Source organism: Cervus elaphus, chromosome 19 (genome assembly GCF_910594005.1).
Source record: "Cervus elaphus chromosome 19, mCerEla1.1, whole genome shotgun sequence".
Classification (NCBI taxonomy): domain Eukaryota; kingdom Metazoa; phylum Chordata; class Mammalia; order Artiodactyla; family Cervidae; genus Cervus; species Cervus elaphus.
The window spans coordinates 38860768-38877559 of NC_057833.1; positions in this window are offsets into that span (position 1 = coordinate 38860768).

Here is a 16792-nt window from a genome sequence, read left to right on the forward strand (position 1 = left end):
TCTGGTCTAACAATGACTTACCTTTCTCAGCTCTTCTCCAGCTGCATTTCCACATGCTGTTCAACCTAGTCCCAGTGGTTATTTTAGGGTATCATGCTGTTTCCCTGCCTGGAATGCCCTATTCTCCTCACTTCTTACCTGGCTAAGCCTTGCTCTTTAAAAGTCATCTTCTGGGGACTTCCCTGGTAGCCCAGTGATTAAGAATCTGCCTTGCATTACAGAGGACATGGGTTTGATCCCTGGATTGGGGAGCTAAGATCCCACATGCCTCAGAACAACTAAGCCTGTGAGCTGCAACTAGTGAAGCTGTGCACCACAACTAGAGTCAGTGCACCACAACTAAAGATCGCATGCACCACAGCTAAGACCCAATGCAGCCAAATTAAAAAAAAGTCACCTTCTGTAACCTTTTCTAGGAAGCGTTCCTTGACTACCTTTTTGGATTAGCAGGTTTTTCTCCCCTGTTTACCTGCTATCACATACTCATTCGATTACAGCATTTCTAATAACGTACTTGACTGAAGTGACTTAGCATGTGCATCAGTGAATAATAATGTTATAGTTAATGTTATCATAACCATGAACATTTAATTACTACTTATTATTTGCTGGACATGTTACCAAGCACTTCAAAAGAGTGCCATCAATTCTAGCATATTTATCTATTACTTGCATTAAAACTTCAAGTTCCACAGCAGAAGCTAACACAACATTATAAAGCAATTAGGTGTGTGTGCGTGTGTACTCAGTCGCTTCGGCTGTGTCCAACTCCGTGTGACCCTGTGCGTTGTAGCCTGCCAGGCTCCTCTGTCCTTGGGATTCTCCAGGCAAGAATACTGGAATGGGTTGGCATGCCCTCCTCTAGGGGATCTTCCCAACCGAGGGATCAAACTTGCGACTCTTATGTATCTTGCATTGGCAGACTAATTCTTTAGCACTAGCGTTACCTGGGAAGCCCAAAGCAATTATACTCACAATTTAAAAAAAATTATGTAAAGGGTTAGAAAAAGAAAGACTTCAAGTTCTTTAATTCCAGGGTGCAGGAGGTAGGATAAAATGGTTAAGTGCATGGAGACCACCAGTGATCTCCTAAACCTCTGTATTTTAATTTTGGCTATCACCAACTGATGGCCTACTAGAAAATATGAGACCAGCACTATTATACTTCTTACCACGTCTTACTCCCCTCCTACTGTTTTTCACTGGTCAGTATTATTTCTTTGTAATAGTTGTGACAATTTCAGTTCATTCTGTCCCATGACTTCCTCTGTTACTCAAATTTACTTTGATATTTACATGGATTTGGTGCTCGATACTGTGGTTTTTGCCCCAACGTTTCTATTTCTGGGTGTGTTATTCTGATTCAACTCTTGATCAGGTAGAGCTTATGTTTTCAAGAAGGGTTCATGCGTGCATGCTCTATTTCTTGCATATATGAGAATGTGTGCCTTTTGATTTATACTTGAATGACATTTTGATAGGATGTAATATTTTGGGGTCACTTTTTCTTGCCCTCGGAACTTTGTGAACATTGCTGCACTGTCTTCTGCGCTGAACATTGCAACAGAAAATCTGATTTTCTTCATCTTTACAGGTGATTGGACTTTTCTTCCTGAATACCTAAAGAAATCTTTTTAAAAAATCCCTTAATATAATGTCTCTTTTTTCCTATTAATATTATTGGAAAACAGTATATATTCTGGATTAAAAGTTTGAATTCTTACATTTTAGAGAAATTTTCCTCTATTACATTTCTACACAGTTTCTCAACTTAATTACTATAGCGCTTCATTTCCAGAACAACAAAAATTCTTATGTTAGATAGTCTTTGTCATCTGTTCCTTATTGTTTTAAATTTCATGTCCAATATTCATCACGATTAACTTAAGTCTTAACTCCATGAAAGTTATTCGATGTTCAGCTGCATCTATTCTGTTACCTGTTTACTTTTCTAAGTTATTTGTCTGATCTGAAGTAAGATTTTGCTACACTTTGTCCCTTTGACATTTTAATCACCCTCTTTGTCTTTGGGATCTCATCTTATTGAAGTCGTATTTCTTATTTGAATATGTGTGTCCTAAGAGTGATGTATTCATGATGAATATTCTTCTCTTTCCTGGTTTGGGCTATATTTTCTGAATTGATTTTTTTTTTTCTCTATACAGAGCACTTAAAGTTTTTACTCATGATTAACATGGATTACTTAGTTTTATATAGAATCTAGGTGACTTCTTGAAACTCATCCTATCTTATCTAAAACTCAATTGTCTTCCCATCAGAACTATACCTTGAGAATGTGAGTTGCTTACTGTCCACTTTTCTGTGGACATGGGAAAGGCTAGGGCTGCGTGCAGTCTTTATTATAGGACCCGGAACCTGTACTTTTCTGAGATCCTATTAAAATGCATAGTTCTAGGCCCCATGCCACCCAGCTGGGTGTGTATACCACTCCTGTGGGTTTGCCCCACCCACCACAGTGATCCAGAAACTGTCAAACCCTCCTTCACCACAGTCCCTGGTGTTCAGTGCTGCTGCTTCCAGGGGTATTCTCTTAACTTCTTCCAACTTGCCTTTTCACCTTCTCAATCATATTCTTTCCCAATTGGAATAGGGAGTGTTGCAATTCCTGAAAATTATCAAACATTTTCCATTTCACCTATTTTCTTCTACACTGCTTCTCAGAAAGGTAAGTACGAGATTATGAAGTATGACCTTTCCACTGTGAGATATATAATTTTCCCCATCTCTGGCTGCTTCCAAAACTTTTCCTTATTATAGTTTCCAACAGTTTGACTGTGATACCCCCATGTGTGTCTTTATATTTATGCTGCTTGGGGTTCACTAAACTTCTTGAATCTATAAATTTATGCTGTGTTGTGCTAAGTTGCTTCAGTCCTGTCCGACTCTTTGCAACCCTATGGACTGTAGCCCTCCAGGCTCTTCTGTCCATGGGATTCTCTAGGCAAGAATACTGGAGTGGGTTATTGTGTCCTCCTCCAGGGGATCTTCCCGATCCAGGGATTGAACCCAGGTCTCTTACGTCTCCTGAATTGGCAGGTGGGTTCTTCACCACTAGCACCACCTGGGAAGCCCCTATACATTTATATCTTTCAATAAATTGGGAAAAATTAAGCCATTATTTCTTCAAAAACAATTTTTGGCTTCATTTTCTCTTTTTTCCACAGTTAGGATTCAAATTACATGCATGTAGCCGTTTTTATATTGTCCCACAGGTTCCTGAGATTCTATTCATATTTTCAATGTTTCTTTTCCATTCTGTTTTTCAGGTAGAAAAATCTGTCTTCAAGTTTTTTGACTTTTTTTTTTTTGGTCAAGTCCATCCAGAGAATTTTAAATATCAGATAGTTTATTTTCCTATTCTAGAATTTCCATCCATTCTTTAAAAAAATATAATTTATACTTCTCATTTGAGATTTCCTGCCTTTCATTCATTTAAAGTATTTTTTCTTTGACTTCCTTAAACATAATTGTAATAGCCACTTGGCAGTCCTTGGGTTAATTCCAACATCTGGATTATCTTGGGCTTGGACTCTTGATAGTTTTTTCTCTTAAGCCTGGCTCATATCCTCTGATTCTCTGTAGGTTCAGTAGTTATGAATTACATTTTAGACCTTAAGCATTTGATGTTATGGAGATTCTCCATTCTATTACAGTCCTTTGCAGTGTTTGGTTTTAGCAAGTAAATGCACTTGGTCTGGATTCAGATTCAACACTGCCTTTTGGGGAGCAGCTCAGGTCTCTGGTCATTTCCTCTACCTTCAGCTCTGCTGTTTTGAGTCTGCCTTATGGTTCAGAATCCAAAAGAACCTCAGTCAGTTTATACGCAGAATTTGTGGGCTTTCTCTTTAATTATTTAAATTTACTTTTTTCTTTTGAAATTTTTGTTTCCTCTGCTTTTTTTTTTTCATTCATTCTTTCTTTTCTCCCTCTGTTTTTATTTTGGGCTTTCTCTTTAGATCATTCCTTTGCAATATCTTCCCTCTTCCCCTACTTTCCAGCATACTCTGTTCTTTGGTTCTTTAGACGAGAAGGACTATGAATCTTTTAGCAGAGTTTTAGCTGCTGCACATGGTGCTGACCTCAGCCTGTTCCTAGGCTAAAAACTACAAAAGTAGGTAAATCACTACTTGTCATTATCTTCTTTCAGGATGTGACTGCCCTCCAAATTCTGTCTGCTTTTATTTATTCTCAGTGAGCCTGCAGACTGCTGGTTTTTGGTTCTGTCTAGAGTTTATAGCTATATTCTGCTGGCCGCGCAGGATCTGGTAGGTGCTCATTTGTCCATGCCAAGAGTGGAAATTGCTGGTAGGTTTTTTTTTTTTTTTTTTTCCTGTTTTGTTGTTTTTTCTTTTACCATTTATTGTGTAAAGTCTTGGGTGTTGAGTGAGACAGACTCTCTGACGTAGAGACGCTTTGTCATTTTTACCCAGAAGCTCTCTTCTGAGAATGTCTTATCTCTCTTGAACCTCAGCCTTGTAATCTATAAAATGGAGGAGACAGTTCCTTGTTTGTAGAGTTTTGTGTTAAGTGAAATAGTGTAGAGAGAGCTTTTTAGCACAGTGCTGGCAGTTAATAGATTATTTCTGTTATTTTTGGTGTCTATATCTCATTCCTAACATACTGCCTGGGGTATAAGTGAAAGTCACTCAGTTGTGTCCGACTCTTTGTGACCCCATGGACTGTATAGCCCATGGAATTCTCCAGGCCAGAATACTGGAGTGGGTAGCCTTTCTATTCTCCAGGGGATCTTCCCAACCCAGGGATCGAACCCAGGTCTTCCGTACTGCAGGTGGATTCTTTACCAGCCCAGCCACAAGGGAAGCCCAAGAATACTGGAGTGGGAAGCCTATCCCTTCTCCAGGGGATCTTCCTGATCCATGAATAGAACAGGGATCTTCTGCATTGCAGGCAGAGTCTTTACCAACTGAGCTATGAGGGAAGCCTGCCTGGGTATAGTAAGAGGTAAATAACGATTGTTGAATACATGAATCATAATGTAAACATGGAGAAGGAAGAGAATGGATATAAGAAATGGTGTAATCACAGGTAAACGGAGGAGCACTGCAAGCCTGGCACTTTTCCCTTGGATCTGGGCACATAGCAGACACACAGGCCTGTGGCTAGGCTGCTCTGCCCTCTGGCCAGGCTTCTGTCACACCAAGTGTTCTCTCGATCTTATGTGTTGATTCATTGTGTAAGCTGCAGCATGAGGCCAAGCTGTCAGACTAGGTAAAGAGTCTCCACATTCCTGCTTTTTACACTTTTAGCAGGTACAAGGGAATTCTGGAGCCAGAGGGGGACCCCCTCATACCCCCCGCCCCGATTGGTGAGCATTGGAGGCAATGCCTGAAAATCGCATTTGTGTGGAGCACAATCAGAGACAAAATGAAAAAGCTTAGTGATGGGGAGGCCCGGCATTGCCCAGACACGACAAGCCTGTTAACACCCTGACTTTAGGGAGGAATTATCCCCCACGCTGGAAGGCTGAAGTGCCAACTCTAAGCAGGCAGTTACATGCTCCAAAATCGTAATGGTGTTCAGCCGGGCAGAGGGGTAGGGGCATTTGGGTGCTAGCAGTGGCCATGCTTCCATTCAGAGAATGGCTTGGGCCACCCTGAAAGCATGGCAGTGTCAACCCTGTTCTGAGTCTGGGAACCTTTATCTGAGAAAAACACAAAAAGACTTTAAAGAGTATTATTAATTGAACTGTATACTTGAACAAACAAAAAAATAGGGCTTCCGAAGTGGCTCAGTGGTAAAGAGTCCATCTGCCAATGCAGGATACGAAGGAGATGAAGGTTTGATCCCTGGGTCAGGAAGATCCCCTGAAGGAAGAAATGGTAACCCACTCCAGTATTCTAGCCTGAAAAATTTTGTGGACAGAAGAGCCTGGCAGGCTACAGTCCATGGGATCCCAAACAGTTGGACATGACTGAGCAACTGAGCACACCTAAAAATGGTCAAAATGGCAGATTTTATGTTATATATTACCACAGTTAGAAACAAACAAAATTATTAAAATAATATATGCCCTTTATAGATAATTTGAAAAATTAAGAAAGATTGAAAGAAACAAAATGATCCCTAGTCCTTCCTTCTAACATTTTGGTAATTTCCTTTTCTTCTTTTTACATACAAATTGTCTATAATGAGTGCATTTTTTGGGTAATTTATTATAATCTGAGCATATTTGTCATTAAGTATTGCTTGAAAATATCACTTTAATTGATTTAAAGTAATTCATTGTATAAATTCATCAAGCTATTTGATTGTCTCAGTGCTATGTAGGCTATCAACAATATTTGCAGAAAAAATAACAAACGCTACAATTGTCATCTTTCAACATGAGTCTGTAGTAGATCCTTTGAAAGTGTAAAAAATTTTCTTTTCTCCCTCTTTCACCTACTCACATTCTACAATTCCTTAAATGCCCAGCCAGCTCAGGTTTGGCCTCTATAAGGAAACTCCCTGAGCACTTCAGCCTGCAAAACTTCCTTCCTTCTCTGACTCCAATTGCATTTATTAATTCATCAAATATCATTTGATGGCATACAAATGTTCATCAAATACTTAATTTTTCCTCTAATAATGTGATTAGTTACATAATAATTATGGCTAAGGTCCATTGGGCTTTCCTTGTGGCTCAGACAGTGAAGAATCCACCTGCAATGCAGGAAACCCAGGTTTGATCCCTGGGTCAGGGAGATCCCCTAGAGGAGGAGATGGCACACACTCCAGTATTTTTGCCTGGAGAATTCCATGGACAGAGGAGCCTCGGGGGCTACAGTCCATGGGGTAGCAAAGAGTTGGATACGACTGAACACACATGCACACTAGTGGTTATTGAGTACTTACTTTGTGCAGATATTTTTAAAAATCACTTTCCCTTGGATTATCTCATGTCATCTTTACAATACTATCTATGCTTTACCTATGGGAAAGTTGAGGCACAGAGAGACTGAGTAACTTGCCCAAGGTTGTTCAGCTATTCCTTGGTGATGTGGAATTCAACTCCAGCCACTCTGGCACCAGAGTCCATAACTGCATTAATAATTACATGCGCTGCTGCAGCTGGACTGCTTTAGGGACCGTCAGTGAGCAAAGCAAGTATACCCCCTGCAGTGTGGACATGCTTAGAGCTTGGGTGACCCACTGAGCTCTGGATTGTGAAGATTTGGAGCTGTTCCTTCATGGCTGTCTGTGGGTAACTCTTAATTCTGCAACCTGTGAACTCTTGCAGGACTGGGGCCCTGTTTCCTCCTGCCTTCCACCTGCAAGAAGCCCACAGCTAGTGCCCAAGGGTCACCTCAGTGATGTCTTTAGACCAATGGATGGGAGGCGGCAGACAGAGATCTAAGCAGCCGGAGTCCAGGTTTTGCTTTGGGCTCCATCATCGTGCAGGCAGCATTTCCCTACCCACCTGGAGTCTATTTCCTCATGAGGGACATGAGATAATCTTTGACATCATATGAGTGTAGAAAAGTCTCCCAGGAATGCCTTGTGTTTTTCTCACATGGTGATGAGCAACCACTAGCAAAAGACCCTCCTGTGGTCTCCAGCTCTCAGATTTAGTCCGAGGCTTATAATTTCAGAGTTAAACATGAGGAAGTTGTCTCCATGTTGCTTCTTTTTCAATATGCCTCAATGTGAATAGGCATCTTTGGAAGCCAAAAAGCAGTGCTAATTTTCTCATGGACATTTGTCTATTTCATGAAGTAGACATCTTAGTCTGTTTGGGTTCCTTAACAAAATGCCATAAATTGGGTGACTTATTAAGAGTAAAAGCTTATTTTTCTAGTTCTGGGGGCTAAGTCCACAATGAAGATACCGGCAGATTCAGTGTCTGGTGGAGGGCCTGCTTCCTGCTCATCTTTTCTCTGTGTCCTCACATGGTGGAAAGGGGTAAGGGGATTTTCCCAGGCAGTTTTTATAAGGGCCCTAATCCCTTTCATGAGGGCTCTACCTTCATGACCTAATCACCTCCCAAAGACCCCACTTCATAATACCATTGTCTTGGGTGTTAGTTTCTTTTCTCCTTTTTTTTTGGCCACACTGTGCAACATGCACCATCTTAGTTCTTCAGCCTAGGGATCGAAACTGTGCCCCCTGCACTGGAAGAGTAGAATCTTAACCACTGGGCCACCAGGGGATTTCCCAGGTTTTTTCTCAACATAAGAATTTTAGAGCGACATAAGCATTCAGTCTATAATAGTGGACGACCATAATTACAATGTTTACTTTTTAATGGGATTAAAAGAAGAAAGAAAAAAAAGTGAAAAGGAGTAGAAGGTTTCTTACACAAGGGCATTTACATTTGTGTGTGTATGTAACTGGCCAGTTAGTTTTTCACCTTTTTTTTTTTTTAATCCGGTTCGTATCTGATAGTTGTAATAACTTCCACTTCTGAGTACCTTTTAGATGCCTAGTACAGCACGTAACAGCATTATTGCTGATACCTACTGTGGACCTTCAAGGACTACAGTACCCCCACTTCATAGGCTCAGAGGGTTTAATGGCCTTTCTCAAAGGCACCTGCCTAGCAAAAATCGAGGCAGCAATCAAATTCTATTTTGCTGGAACTTAAAGCCTACCAGTCAGCCACTACAACAAAGTTAGCTCCCATCTCGTTAGTTATTTAGTGAGCAAGCTGTGTTATCAACATGATGGAGAGGCACACCGCAGAGGTATGATCTTTTTGGAATTTTATTAAAGACCTTGGAGGGGATCAGAGAGGAAACTGTCAGCTAAGAGGAGCAAGTCTGTTTCCTGGCCATGGATGGAGTCATGAGGGCCTCCCACTTCTTTTACCCCTGTGATCCAAGTTTGTGGAATGGCTGAGGAGACAAAATCCTGAACTTATTTGAATCACCTCTCTGAATCTGTTACAGAAAAATTTGTCCTGATTTGTGGATTTATTCATATAAGACAAAGAGTGCTTCTGTGAAATATCTATTGCACTTTATTTGAAAGTACTAAGTTATACATTTAATGAATTTAAAAAAATGGCTTCAGGAAATTCTGCAGGTGTTAATAAGACTTTGGAGAATGAATATTCCCTTTTGGATTCAAGGCTTCCAGGAGAAGCTTTAAGGTTGAACTAGACTGCAGAGGACGGGTTGTATTCATGCAGGCAGGGTGAGATGAAGGGGGTTATGTCAGAGGAATGAAAAGTAGAAGCAAGTCCTAGTGGAAAGATAATGGGGAGACGTGTCAGGTCATCCTCACAACACTTTGCCTCCAAGGGAAAACTGATGAGCAGAGTGGTTCAAGAGCGGCTTTGAAGTCATACACATGTTGGCTCAGTCCCCAGCTCTGCCAATTACAAGATGGGGCCTCTGGCCAATTACTTAAACTCCCGAAGCCTCAGTTATCTTGCTTCCAAATGCAGTTAATGACACACCAGGCTTAGGGGCTTTGTGAAGGTTCACTACCGCAGAGTTTAGTTCCTGGTTCAGTAATTGGAGGAAGTTATTATCTCTCAGATCATGCTGGAATATGCAGATCCTTATCTTAACATGCTCTATTTCACCTCAGTAATCAATAACTACGAATTACGATTTTGTCTGCCCCTGAGGTCTAAGAAACAGTAAAGCCGTCTCCCTCTCTGTGCCAAAATCCTGCATGAAGGAAATGTATTGTCAGAAGTTCAGCTTCACACAAAGCTATCTTAGCTGAGGGACTTGCTTCTTCCCAGCAACGACAACAGCATTCCACCAGGCTTCTGGCCATTTCCTACAATCTCTGCTTATCACTTTCTATGTTTTCTTAGCTCTTTGAGGAGACAGGCTGAAAAGCCAGCCTGATGATTTCTGACCACTAAGAAAAGTCGGAATAAAATGAGCAGGTTTCCGATTCCTATCAGGGACCTCATTGAAGAAGGGTGGCCCACAGTGATTTCTGCCTTTTCTCAAGTCTTTGGTTCTCTCTCTATTTTCTGGGCTGCCCAGTGGCCCCTTATTAGCATCTACAAAGCGTCAGATATGACCCTAGTCCAGCCTCTGCCTTTTATTAGCTAGGTGTTCTTTGACAAGTCATGTGAGTCTTGTGACCTCAGTTAATTTACCTATAAAACAGAGATCAACTGAAAGGTGTATTGGAATGCTATTGCATATCAACTTTTTCGGGGGAAGAGACATGTAAAATACATATGGGTGAAGTGCAATAAACATGGCATAATCCTTTGAATGTCGAAGTCACCAGAACATAACACTGGCTATTAACTTACTGTAAGGAATCAAATGCCTGGATTAAGAATACAGCTTCACCACTTATGGCTTAGATGACTTGGTTAAGTCACTTAACCTCTTAGTTTCCTCATCTACAAATATGAATAATCAAGTCAATAGTGTCTACCTAATTGGGTTGCCACAAGGGTTCAGTGACAGAATGTCTGAAAAGTGCTTGACGTCAGGCACGTGGAAAGTGTTCAGTAGCTGTTAGCTTTATTTTTTAGCATTTACTATGTGCCAACACTGGACTAAGAGCTTGATGGCTGCTGCTATTCTCAAGGTCCAACCCTTCTGTGAAACTGGCATTCTCCATCAAGCCTTCCTTTATCAACTGCGTCAACTGGGAAGCTCTCCATCAAGTCTTCCTGATGAGCAGATGGTGCGGTGGGGGACTGATTGAGCTGCATTGGTCATTTGAAATCCGGCATATGGTACTGGCACAAAGACAGAAATATAGATCAATGGAACAAAATAGAAAGCCCAGAGATGAATCCACGCACCTATGGACACCTTATCTTCGACAAAGGAGGCAAGAATATACAATGGAGAAAAGACAATCTCTTTAACAAGTGGTGCTGGGAAAACTGGTCAACCACTTGTAAAAGAATGAAACTAGAACAATTTCTAACACCACACACAAAAATAAACTCAAAATGGGTTAAAAATCTAAACATAAGACCAGAAACTATAAAACTCCTATAAGAAAACATAGGCAAAACACTCTCCAACATAAACCACAGCAGGATCCTCTATGGCCCACCTCCCAGAATATTGGAAATAAAAGCAAAAATAAACAAATGGACATAATTAAAATTAAAAGCTTCTGCACAACAAAGGAAACTATAAGCAAGGTGAAAAGACAGCCCTCAGATTGGGAGAAAATAATAGCAAATGAAGCAATGGACAAAGAATTAATCTCAAAAATAAACAAGCAACTCCTGCAGCTCAATTCCAGAAAAATAAATGACCCAATCAAAAAGTGGGCCAAAGAACTGAACAGACATTTCTCCAAAGAAGACATACAGATGGCTAACAAACACATGAAAAGATGCTCAACATCACTCATTATCAGAGAAATGCAAATCAAAACCACAATGAGGTACCATTTCACGTCAGTCAGAATGGCTGCTATCCAAAAGTCTACAAGCAATAAATGCTGGAGAGGATGTGGAGAAAAGGGAACCTTCTTACACTGTTGGTGGGAATGCAAACTAGTATAGCTGCTATGGAGAACAGTGTGGAGAGTCCTTAAAAAACTGGAAATAGAACTGCCATACGACCCAGCAATCCCACTGCTGGGCAAACACACTGAGGAAACCAGAATTGAAAGAGACATGTGTACCCCAAAGTTCATTGCAGCACTGTTTACAATAGCCAGGACATGGAAGCAACCTAGATGTCCATCAGCAGATGAATGGATAAGGAAGCTGTGGTACATATACACCATGGAATATTACTCAGCCATTAAAAAGAATACATTTGAATCAGTTCTAATGAGGTGGATGAAACTGGAGCCTATTATACAGAGTGAAGTAAGTCAGAAAGAAAAACACCAATACAGTATACTAATGCATATATATGGAATTTAGAAAGATGGTAACGATAACCCTGTATGCGAGACAGCAAAAGAGACACAGATGTATAGAACAGTCTTTTGGACTCTGTGGGAGAGGGCGAGGGTGGGATGATTTGGAAGAATGGCATCGAAACATGTAAATTATCATATGTGAAACGAATTGCCAGTCCAGGTTCGATGCATTATACAGGGTGCTCGGGGCTGGTGCACTGGGATGACCCAGAGGGATGGGATGGGGAGGGAGGTGGGAGGGGGGTTCAGGATGGGGAACACATGTACACCCATGGTGGATTCATGTCAATGTATGGCAAAACCAATACAATATTGTAAAGTAAAAAAAAAAAAAAAAAAAGAAAGAAATCCGGCATTCTTAATCTTTGTCCATGTAGGTGATACATAGAAATATGTCATGGTGAAAATATCATCTTGGGGGTAACAATTGTGAAATTTTTGTAACTCTGACTAAAGCTCCTTGAGGATGGAGCCTGTCCTTTGTTCACTTTGGTATCTTCTATTTATCTTTTCTTTAAAAAATAATTTATTTATTTTTGGCTCTGCTGAGTCTTTGTTGCTGTACAAGTTTTGTCTAGTTGCAGTGAGTGGGGGCTACTCTCTAGTTGGGGTTTGAAGGCTTCTCCTTGTGGTGGTTTCTCTTGTTACAGAGCATGGGCTCTAGAGCACCTGGGCTTCAGTAGTTGTGGTGCATGGGCTTGGTTGTTCTAGGGCATTTGGGACCCTCTGGGACCAGGGATCAAACCCACATCTCCTGCATTGGCAGGCAGATTCTTCACCACTGAGCCACCAAGGAAGCCCCTCTTCTATTCATCTTAATGTTCCCTGACCTAGTCTATACCCTTTATTGGCCATAGTGCTCAATAAATATTTGTCAAGTAGAATTAATTATCATCCCTTCAAGTTAATCAGATGCCACCTCCCAAGGAATATTCTTCTCCTGGGTCATTTATCCTGACTTTAATTCTCATGCCTTATCTTGGCATGCCTTCACAATGGACGTTCAATCCACTTTTCTTCCTGTCATGCATGCTGTAAATGGTTTATTGCAGAACTATTTATAATAGTGGAAAATTGAAAATGACCTAATGTCCAGCTGCAGGAAAATGGTTTAATAATTTATGATGCACGCATATATTGATAATAGCTATCACTTATCTGTGCTTATGATGCCATGTATTGTTCTAAGTGCTTTTCATAGAATTAACTCTTTTAATCTTTAGAACCACTTTGTGAGGTAGATATTATTATTCTTATTTTACAGGTAAGGAAATAGAGCTAGAGAAGTTAATTAATTTGTCCAAGGTCACACAGTTAGGAAGTAGCAGTCAGGATTCAAACTCAGGCAGCCAGAATTCAGAGTCAGTATTCTCAGTCACTAAGCTAAACTGTCCCTCAAACAGACAACAAACAGAGCAATAAACCACTAATAACTTGCCTAAGAATATTTGCCTTTCATCTACTAAGGGCTGATATGAGTGAATACATTTATTGTTCAATATACAAAGGAGATATACTCTAAGTGGGGTAGAAAAGCAGCATATTGCTTATGCGCATTATGATCTCAGCTATGGAAAGAACACTATACAGGAAATACCTGGGAGAAAATAGCCCTAAAGTTTCATTCTGCTTGTGGTTGATGGGATTATGATTTTCCCCACTTGCTTCTTATATATATATATATATAATTTTATTTATTTTTTATGGCTGTGCTGGGTCGTCGTTGCTGTGCATGGGCCTTCTCTAGTTGCAGTGAGCGGGGACTACTCTGTAGTTGCAGCACATGGGATTCTCATTTGGTGGCTTCTCTTGTTGCTGAGCATCAATTCTAGGGGTACAGGGGCTTCAGTAGTTGCATCTCCTGGGCTCTCGAGCACAGGCTCAATAGTTGTGGTGCATGGACTTAGTTGCTCCCAGCGTGAGGGATCTTCCTGATCCAGGGATTGACCCATGTCTCCTGCATCGGCAGGCAGATTCTTTACCACTGAGCTGCCAGGGAGGCCCCCTTCCTGCTTGCTTCTTTACACTTGTCTCACTTTTCTAAATTTCCGAAAGCAAATTTATCTGTAAAATGAGGGGGAAAATACTACTAAAAATCAGTGTTTAAAAACATGAGGCCATATAGAGGCAGCTTTGGGACGGATCACCAATAGGTATCAAACACTTACTTTTCTTTTTCTTGCCAAAACCATTTGTTAATTTCAAAAAAAAAAAAAAAAAAGTTTCATTAACCCACAAACAAGCTCCCTTCTTCAAAGCCTGCCCATTCCTGCAGGCTATTCTGACAGTCATCCTCAAGTCATAAATACACAGGAGGCAGCTTCCACTTTGGGTCTGGTAGAAGTCTCTTGGGAAAAGCCAATTTCCTTAATCTTTTTGAGGGAATTTATTACAAGCATCTGTGATTCTTTACCGCTCCTTTGCCCCTGTATTTCCTGCCATTGCTGGTGCATCTAGTCTCCTGGGCATAGCTTTTGTATCTTGCCCCCAGGGCAGCAGGGCAATGTCAGTAGTGGTTTGCTGGGTTTGTCTGGTCTTTGGTCTTTTGCAGCTCTGGGGACAGATGCAATATGAAGGACAGAGGCTTTACTTTCAAGGCACAGCTCAATACAAACTAGCGGGCTTTAACAACTCACTTTATTCCAGAGCCTCAGTGTTCTCATCTCTAAATGGGGATGATAAAGAGGCAAGTCTCTCTCACAGGTTACTGTGAATCTGAAGAGGGCTCAAGTGCAAGAATGTCTATGAAAGCCATTTGCAAATACAGTGGTTCACAGTCATGTGAATTTTTCTTTTTTCCTTCTTTCCTTCCCTGCCTCCTAAGGTCATGGAGCCACTAAGCCACTGCTGGCTCTACCAGCCATTTCCCTGTCTTGTGGCTGCAGTCTTCCCATGAGGCTTGTCTCTGGTGTTCAGCCTTTGCTCTCTAGTGTTCTCCCCCGGCCCACTCCATGTTCCACTAACCCTTTCCTGTAGGGACAGTAGAAAGTCCCTGGGAGATTAGAGTGCTGTTACTCTATTTGTGATTGGGTTTCGGAGACTTAGCTGTGTCTGGGTATCTTCATCTTTGAAGCTGGTAGCACCGAGGCTCAAGGTAGGGGGTGCAGACAGACCACAGAGCAGTTCTTTGACCTTGAGCCTACCTTTATAATGGACAATAGGTGCTGAAAGCATTGAGGAGGGAGGGCTATGTAAGAGTCTTGATGAGCATCTACAGCAGGGTGAGGAAGAAGGGTTTAGAAGGGCATTTTGAGGTGCCCGTGTCTCCTCCCCTCACAGGTCTTTGTAATAACATCAACCTCCAGTTGAAGAGTGCTATGAGAATACTGTGTGTGAGTGGATCATTGTAGATGAATGTTAAAAGCAGGGGATGCATTATTTACATTAGCCAGTAAGTTGCCTAAACTAATGACTGAGAAAGGCATGACCTAAAATATTATTCATGGGCAAAGGCTGACATCAGTAGGGGGCAGGGAGCTGAGATGGTGTCCAGACAGAAAGTAGGTATTTATACTTCTAAGGAATACACTTCCAAGAAAAAAGAAGGCAGAACGCCAAAGAATTGATGCTGTTGAACTGTGGTGCTGGAGAAGACTCCTGAAAGTCCCTTGGACAACAAGGAGATCAATCTTAAGAGAGATCAACCCTGAATATTCACTGAAAGGACTGATGCTGAAGCTGAACTTCCAGTATTTTGGTCATCTGATGCACACAGATGACTCATTGGAAAAGTCCCTGATGCTGGGAAAGATTGAGGGCAGAAGGAGAAGAGGGTGTCATAGGATGAGATGGCTGGATGGCATCACCAGTGCAATAAGCATGAACTTGGGCAAACTCTGGGAGATGGTGAGGGACAGGGAGGCCTGGCACGCTGCAGGCCCTGGAGTTGCAAAGAGTTGGACACGACTGGGCGACTGAACAACAACAACAAAGGAAAACACATTGTCAAAACAGGAGCCCCAGAGACAATGAGTGGGAAAGCCTCATAACTAGATTGGGGAGGACAGGATCACCTCCCATCCAATGGTCCAGCCTCTTGCCTCTCACTTCTGGGTGTGAAGGTCCCAAGTGAAGACACAGCAACCTTGAGAGAGCAGTTCCCAAAGGGAATAACCGACTGCTCCCAGTCTAGAAATTTGTCAGAGTACTCCTTCTTGCCTGCTCATCTGCTCAGAGTCCCAGGATCTTCTTGGGCTTCTTATGTTATCTGTGGTCAGTCCAGTCCTGCAAACCAAGAAACCAGAGTGAGTCTGTCCCTTGATTTTTTGATAACTTGGCTAGAGTTCTTCTGGTGAAGAGAACTTTCTGGAAAAGTCTCTCACCTGTTTCTTGTTCTTGGTTTCTAAATAGTATTGACAAAAAAGTGATGCTGAGGACAGAAATGGTGAAGGCTTTCAATGAGTTTGGAAGAGGGTTCAAATTCTGCCTCTGTCATTTCCAAGTGACTTCAATTTCCTTATCCATAAAATAGGGCTAAGGCCACCACATATCTTACGATGAGGAGAGATGATCTAGTAAGCAAAGTGCTTTTGCTCCCCAAATGGTAGCTATTGTTTGCGTATATTTTTCTCATTCCCTCTGTCATTGCCCTTATGGCAGAAAGCAAAGAGGAACTAAAGAGCCTTTGGATGAAAGTGAAAGAGGAGAGTGAAAAAGCTGGTTTAAAACTCAGCATTCAAATAAACGATCATGGCATCTGGTCCTGTCACTTCATGGCAAATAGATGGGGAAACAATGGGAACAGTGAGAGACTTTATTTTCTTGGGCTCCAAAATCACTGCAGATGGTGATTGCAGCCAAGAAATTAACAGACACTTGCTCCTTGGAAGAAAAGCTATGACAAACCTAGTTGTTGTTCAGTTGCCCAGTTGTGTCCAACTCTTTGCAATCCCATGAACTGCAGTATCCCAGGTCTCTTTGTCCCTCAACATCTCTTGAAGTTTGCCCAAGTTCA